At 27.8% G+C, this 7,868-nt stretch overlaps 1 long non-coding RNA gene across 1 annotated transcript; it reads right to left on the bottom strand.

Moving 5' to 3' along the window:
- Positions 1-246: 246 nt before the first annotated feature.
- LOC140175272 (uncharacterized) lies at positions 247-1,932 on the bottom strand. The gene is made up of 2 exons (XR_011865342.1): positions 1,672-1,932; positions 247-744 (listed from the first exon to the last, which is right to left on the bottom strand). It is a non-coding gene; the product is annotated as an uncharacterized lncRNA (long non-coding RNA).
- Between the last annotated feature and the right edge of the window lie 5,936 nt (positions 1,933-7,868).

Here is a 7,868-nt window from a genome sequence, read left to right as displayed (position 1 = left end):
AACTATTGCTTGCTCAATCCAACAATTCTCGTGAGATCGACCCTCATTCACCTGAAGTATTAATTGAACGACTCAGTGCACTTGTCGGTAAAATTGTACGAATTCTAATTTCGCGCACCAAACCAAATGTCAATTTCCTAATTCGAATTTTATTATCACAAAACAAATGCTACCTAAATATGTTAGAACAAGTGAATAAATTTTTTCTCTGAAAACGTCCAAGTAATTCTCAGCAATAATATCTCATTTTCACACGACAACTTAATCATTTATTATTTATTATTGAACGTAGGACATGAAACATGTATCTCGGCTCAATAAGCTTAGTATATATAGTAGCTTATGCCTTGCCCATTATTTTAGCAAAGATACATGAGGGCACATCATAATAATATTATTATATAGCTCCAATTACCCAGCTTTAAATTCACCATTAATTTGATGTGAATTATTCATCGCTTTTTCAGCAGCCTTTGGAAATAAGGTGAACTTCAACCTGTTTGCTCACATCAACTACCAACTGCATCATAGTGTGAGGATCAGGAGTGTTTTCATTGATCTTCTCATATTCCATGGTCCAACGCACCATGCATCCTCCCTTTTTCTTGGGAACAGCATGAAGCAAGAACTTGAAGCTCTTGTAGTGGTGCTTCAGCAGGTCTCCTTCCAGCACTCTAAAGCTTATTTTATTATCTTCTTTGTCAATGTCTTCAATAATATCCTTACAAACACAAGCCTTGCCATCTAATCTTGTCAAAACCAAAAACCGTTTAGATTTTACGGATCAAAGGAAATAAAATGTGTCATCACAACATTGTGAAAGTCGCAATGCTAAATCGCTGCAACCACACTTCAGTTAAAGATATAATGTTCTCTCTTTCTCTCTATCTCTTTGATGCATGTTACTTTCAGCACTAATTGATGAACCAATCAATTATACCAGAATGTATCCCTGTTTTTAAAGGTCAAAGAATTTCAATTAATTTTCGCGAAATCACTTCTTCAAGACTTAAAATTTGGATTTATGTGATTTTTTGTAGGTGTTTATAGGCTAAAAGTTTAGTGTCTAATTAAAAATAAAAGTTAAATAATTAATATTTAATTTAAAAGTGTAGAATTAATAAATTTTAAATATTTAAAATTTGATATAAAAAGTAAATTTGATAAAAATTAGCTGTCAAGTGATGGGCATCATAGAATTGAGAGATGAGTAATGTTACATGTCCAGTAAATATTATTATTTTTTATCAGTATTTAACCAGTAATAATTTGTACTTTTATTTATAGAGATTTTACACACAAAAAATATATAATATGTATCTATATTTACCAAAATTTACACATATAAATTAATACAGTTTATACTCATATTTTTTAGAGTTTGCATACATAAATTAATACAATTTATTTATTAAAAACAATTTAATATTTATACTAGTCAAATAATAACCAACAATACTAAAAACTGCTCACTCTAAAGATTTTTTATATAAAAATTTAAACTTTCAAATCTTGTATCAATATCTAAGATTAAACAAAAAGTTATTTGTATGCATAGTGAATCTTGACCGTTACTTTGTGAGGGGAAGGGGTTTGGGGTAAAAGATAATTAAAATATAACCCAAGAGGAATTGACTTTGTAACAAGTTAATAAGGTCCACTTGACATTACCATGAACATAGCTCCATGAAATGATGGATCTCTCAGTGCCCCATCCACCTTCATGAATTACAACACTCTGTACTTTATCAGGGCAAACCTTAGCAACATGGTGTGTCTTGTTGCAGAAAACACATAGAATTCCTTAGCATCTGCCTTAATATGAAACTCTGTTTCTATCTTTTGGACTTGAGATGTTGTCATGTTAAGCAATTAACTCAATTTTCACACTTCTCACCATAGCATGCATGCCTATTTATACACACACACATCAAGTTTCCAACTTCTCATATAAACTATTTAAGAATTATACATCGAGATATTTCACTGTTATAGGCTTTACTTTATGAGATGCCAAATTGATTATTATAGGCACATATCCTCCAAGAGCTTTCTTAGTGAAAAAAGTATAATCCGAATCTTAAAAGACCAGACAATAAATAAAGATATTCAAAAATATAAGAGCCGGTTCGTAAATATTAATTTATAGTAATTGACTAATTGGGACAAATTTAAATATAAATTAACCTTTTAGTTATCGTTAATATTATCCTTCTTACAATAACCTTCGCTTTTATACTGATTTTTTTTTGTCTATTGTACTGTTTTTTCTTATTATTGTTATAATTATTATTTCATTTATTATTACTGTTATTGTTTTTATTAGTGTCATTATTTTGATTACTGTTATTATTATAATATCTCTATTATCATTATTATTGTTATAATTAATATTAGTATTATTTTGATTATTAAAATTATTATTACTATTATTCTTATTATTATAATTATTAATGTTATTATCATTATTTTAATTGCCAATATTACAATGATAATAATAATAATAATAATAATAATAGGTTATAGGCTAATAAGAATCACTCTAAAAAATTAAAATCGAAAACCGTAATTCTAAATCCTAATTCGAAGACGTGTCTTTAATTTTTTTTTATAAAAAATTAATATTTTATTAGAATATGGTTACTATTATTTTTATTTTGTATATCTATCTATATTAGCTAATATATTTAGAGCGGTTTTTAATTCAGATTCTTAAAGAATTAGTTTTTTTCTTACAATTAGTATTTTGTTCCGAAATAAAATTAATTAATAATTTATTATTCACTGTTACTTCATTCTTTATTTACTCGAGAATTAAAGCACAAAGAACTAATGACACTACAAAATATCATACCATTTACAGTGACGAAAATTAGTTTCATTGATTTATTCTAATAATTCAATTTTTTTTATATAGTAACCTCAATTTTTTCATTAAAGAGAGGATATTACATTTGTAACGTCACTGTTATTATCAAAATAACAAATGAATTAAAAAAATATATATTTTTCTTTTTTTTTGGGCATGAAATTTTTTTATTCTTTTTTTTTGGACTGAAATTTTTTTTACTCTTAATTGTAAATATATATTTCTTTTTTTAATTTGAATAAAGATATACTTTTTTGTCAATAAATAAATATAGGTGTTTGCTACGATACGATAATAAATTCATACGTACCGATACGTTTAAAATATAGACAAATAACAATAAGACATGTGGAATTTATTTTCCACGTCAGCATTTAGTTTTTTCTTTTTTAAATATATAGTATATCACCACTTTTATTAAAATACTCTTTTAATTAAATAAAAAAACATTTATTTATTTAATTTTATAAAAAGACTTAAACATTCTTCTTTTATTTGATTAGACAAAAATATCTTTTTAAATTAATTAAATTTTAGAATTCAATTAATCTTAATTTTATAGATTCAAATAATTGAAACAACAAAACAAAAACATATTAAAAAACAAAAAATTAAAATTATTCTTCATCTGTGTTAAACATATTAAAAAACAAAAAACTAAAATTATTCTTTATCTGATTCAGAAACCTTCTTGTTCACACCACCAAGGTTTCAGTCTTCTTCATCTTCTACTAAGAAAATAATGAATAAATAAATTAAATCCAATTAAAAAAGATATTATGATATAAGCAAATTAAAATAGAACAAGTGAAAGAATAAACTTTGCAAAGTGAAAGAAGTCATCTGTAGAACAATCGAATAGAACCCTGACAACTCTATCGAAGCATATGACAATGAATACCTTTGTTTTTGTCGCAACCGACATCTGCTAAACAAAGCACCCCCACAACAAAATTCAATACTATTTGGTGTAAACAATACAAAGGTCACAGAAAAAATAGAACTTTGAAGAGAAAAAAAAAGAAGAAGAAGATACTAGGATTCAAAATAGTCGGAGGCAGAGGAGGCAGAAGTAGGGTGCGGGTGGCAGAATTTGCAGAAGGAAGAAGTTGGGACATCAGAATTGTCACCGGAGGGAAAAGAAAGGGTCCTTTCACAAAGAGCGCAGATGGCATCTTGCGTGCGACACAGAGACAGATGAGAGAGATCGAGGAGCAGAGAGAGAGGATAGAAAGAGGAGAGAAGAAGATGAAGAAGACTGAAACCTTCAAGACATGAACGGGAAGGTTTCTGAACCCAGACGAAAAACAATTTTAATTTTTTGTTTTTTTAATATGTTTAACATAGATGAAGAACAATTTTGATTTTTTATTTTTTTAATATGTTTTTGTTTTGTTGTTTCAATTATTTGAATTTATAAAATTAGGATTAATTAAATTCTAAAATTTAATTAATTTAAAATGATATTTTTGCTTAATCAAATAAAGAAAAGATGTTTAAGTCTTTTTATAAAATTAAATAAATAAATGTTCTTTTATTTTATTTAATTAAAATGGTATTTTAGTAAAAGTGGTGATATACTATATATTTAAAAAAGAAAAAACTAAATGCTGACGTGAAAAATAAATTTTACATGTCTTATTGTTATTTGTCTTATTTTAAACATATCGATACGTATGAATTTATCATCGTACCATAATAAACACCATATAAATATATATACTTCAAACAACTACCATTTAACCATTCAATGAAAATAAAAATTAATAAAATAGGTCAAATAAATCTCTTTACAATAATCTAAACCAATAGTCACCAAAAAAAATCTAAACCAATAAAAATATAATTGGATACTTTCTGTCAAAAAAAAAGCACCTACTAAGATCCAATAAATCTTTAACCCCATTCATCACCATTTTGGTCTAACCAATATTAAATTTACTAATTCAACCGAATCGCTCTATACTAATTTACAATTACGTTAATTTATGGGTCACATGCAGGGACAGATTCAAGAATCTATGAAAGAAGGGATCAAAAATTAAAATATTATATAATTAAATATAATTTTATATATTTAATAATAGATATAATTATAATTAATTTTTTAATTAAAAAAATTAATAAATACTTATCCAATAAAAAAATAATTATTTCAGTCTTTATAATTTTTTATGATTTTACATTTAATAAAATATAAAATTATTTATTTTTAAATATTTTGTTAATTAATTTACTTTATTAAGTATTTATGTAATAGTAAATTATATTTTTATATTTTATATAATTAAAAAATATGACATGTAATAATATAAATTAATTGTACTAACAATTTTGTTATGTGAATTTAAAATATATTAAAATATTTTTGTATAATAATAGAAATAAAAATTAATAGAAATATAATAAAAAATAAACAACTAAATAAAATTAAAAAAATAATATTATTATAAATAATATTAAAATATTTTTTATATGATTATAAATATTAAAATTAATCTTAAAAAAGAAATATATAAAAAATTTTAAATCAAATAAAAAATACAAATAATATAAATATATTTAAAAAAAATTTAAATTTTAATACATAAATAATATTATTTTTTAATTATTACTACATTATTAAATTTTACTTTATACAATACATCAATTATAATAATATATAAATTTAAAATTTGTTGGAGGGCTGATGCCTCACTCTCACCCCGGAGAGTCCATTCCTCTGGTCATATGTAACACACAAACAATATTTTATGTACGAAACCAACCTTCACCCACAATTAAAATATTCCTGCGTGGTCCTTAAAAGACCATATGCAAGTTTCCCCACCATAGACATTCCAATTCTGCTCCAATAACTTATATATCACCTTGAGAATATATATGCATGCACCAGCACCATTGCTTTCCAATTTCTATACTTTATAAGATGCCATTTTTCTTCACACTATACGAAAAGTTGATAACGATTTTGAAGAGAAATTTAAAAGGTATTTGTTATCGTGTTTAAGAATTCAGTGTCTAATTGTAAAAAAGTTAAATAATTAATATTTAATTTAGGAAAAGTTTAGGGGTCAGCAGTTTTATTGAATTTTGGCCAGCATGTAATTAGTAGAGGAAGGTGAGCCATTGGATGAAATCTCATACCAATCTCACACCATCAAATCATCATTGATGGCTAGTTGATGGCTAACAATCACAAAAATTGCTGGCCCCTAGCATTGCTCTTAATTTAAATAATTCAACACCCTCGCTTTAGTCTCTCTCCGTTGACACGTGGTACTTTCTCTCTTTTTGGCTTCGGCGCCGTCGTTGTTCTGCGCGTTGGTGTTGTTGCTGTTCTTGGTACGACGGACCTGCCACACTGGACTTGTCCGGTCCACTTGAACTCCGGGACGACCCGGGCTGCTAGGCCACTTCCTGGACTTGGAATCTCCGGTAGAGTTGCTCCGGGAACATGGCGCGCTATTCACTCTTTGGGTCGAAGACGGAGCTCCGGCAAGAAATTTGAGGCAGGTGATGACATTTTTAGCGGACCTACTTCTGGAGAAGGATCGTATATTAATGTTTAGCTCCGTCGCATAATCCGTTCCGCCACATGTTTTCTTAATCTCTTTCTTCTTGTCCTTCTCTTTCTCTTTTTCTTTCTCTTTCTCTTCTGTGTCGTTGTTTCTGTGTTTTTTCTTTTTGAAAATGTCCTTCTAGCGCTTTGATGTGGAGAGAGTAGTAGTGATAAAAGTGGAAGATTCTGTTATTACGGTGACTGATGAGGAAGCGTCAAGGTCTTAGGAGATTGTAAACTGTTCCGGATTGGGTGGTGGATCGGGTTTGGATGGGAGGAGGTGGAGAGGAGGGAGGAGGATGCGGTCGACGAATAGTTCATCGACGGAGTGGAGATTGGGCTGAGAAAAGGAGGAGTTGGATCTTATAGCGGTGGTGCATGGTGATTCCATTGTTAGAAGAAGAAGAAAATGTGAAGAGCGAAGTGAGAAGAGGGCTTTTTTACCTAAATGCACATGTAAAATACATTAATTCCTAAAATGCGCATGGTTTGAAATTTTTCTAAAAATGCGCACGGCCAATTCGCAAGAATCACACACGAAATAGAAATAGGAGGCATATCATGGGGGTACCCGCGAAATGGGTTCATGCAACATGACACAAGCCATTTCAATTGTATCATCCACGAAATGAGTCACCTCAGCCATGGCATACACGAAATGCACCATTTCACTCATGGCACCCACGAATTGCATCACTTCACGCATGATACACACGAAATGAAAATGGAGTAGTTCTTTCTTTGATAATAAATCGTTTTAAATTACATTAATTTACTCTTACTATATAAATCGTTTTATCTTAAATTGGTTTAACAGAAAAACGACATTTCATTATAAATCAATTTATACAAAATCGATTTATTAGGAGTTCCTACTTCTATAAGCACTTTTATAAAATTTAAAATTTTTATTATACAAATAAAATTACATGATTTTTACATATGTTCTTAATGCCTCTCACCATAGTAGAAAATATGAACTTATACAAATTTAACAATATTTTCATTTACAAATTTCAACAAATACTTAATTATATATTATAATTATGTATGAACTAGTTTAAGATGACTGTAAAAGAATGGGAGAAAGGGAGCAAGATTGATTTAGATAATACAACAAAAGAAGAGAGAACTTTATCATCAAAATTGTTCTTATCTAGATCAAGGTTCTGAAAATCGAACCGGTCACTGAACCGCTCTAGCTACTGATTCACTGGTTTATAGGTTCAACCGGTTCGACCGTGGTTAAACCGAAAAAATCGTTTTATAATAAAATAATAAATAAAATATAAATAAACATGTTAAAATATAGTTATTGTTGTAAAATAAAAGATATATATAAAATAAAGATGTATAAATAGAAGACTCTATTATTAAAATAATTAGCTCAATAATAATTTATGTATATATAATAATATTATATGTTGTAATGTGTAT

Source organism: Arachis hypogaea, chromosome 9 (assembly GCF_003086295.3).
Source record: "Arachis hypogaea cultivar Tifrunner chromosome 9, arahy.Tifrunner.gnm2.J5K5, whole genome shotgun sequence".
NCBI classification, from domain to species: Eukaryota; Viridiplantae; Streptophyta; class Magnoliopsida; order Fabales; family Fabaceae; genus Arachis; species Arachis hypogaea.
Note: the sequence above shows the minus strand (reverse complement) of the source record. Positions and strands in the feature narration are given on the sequence as shown.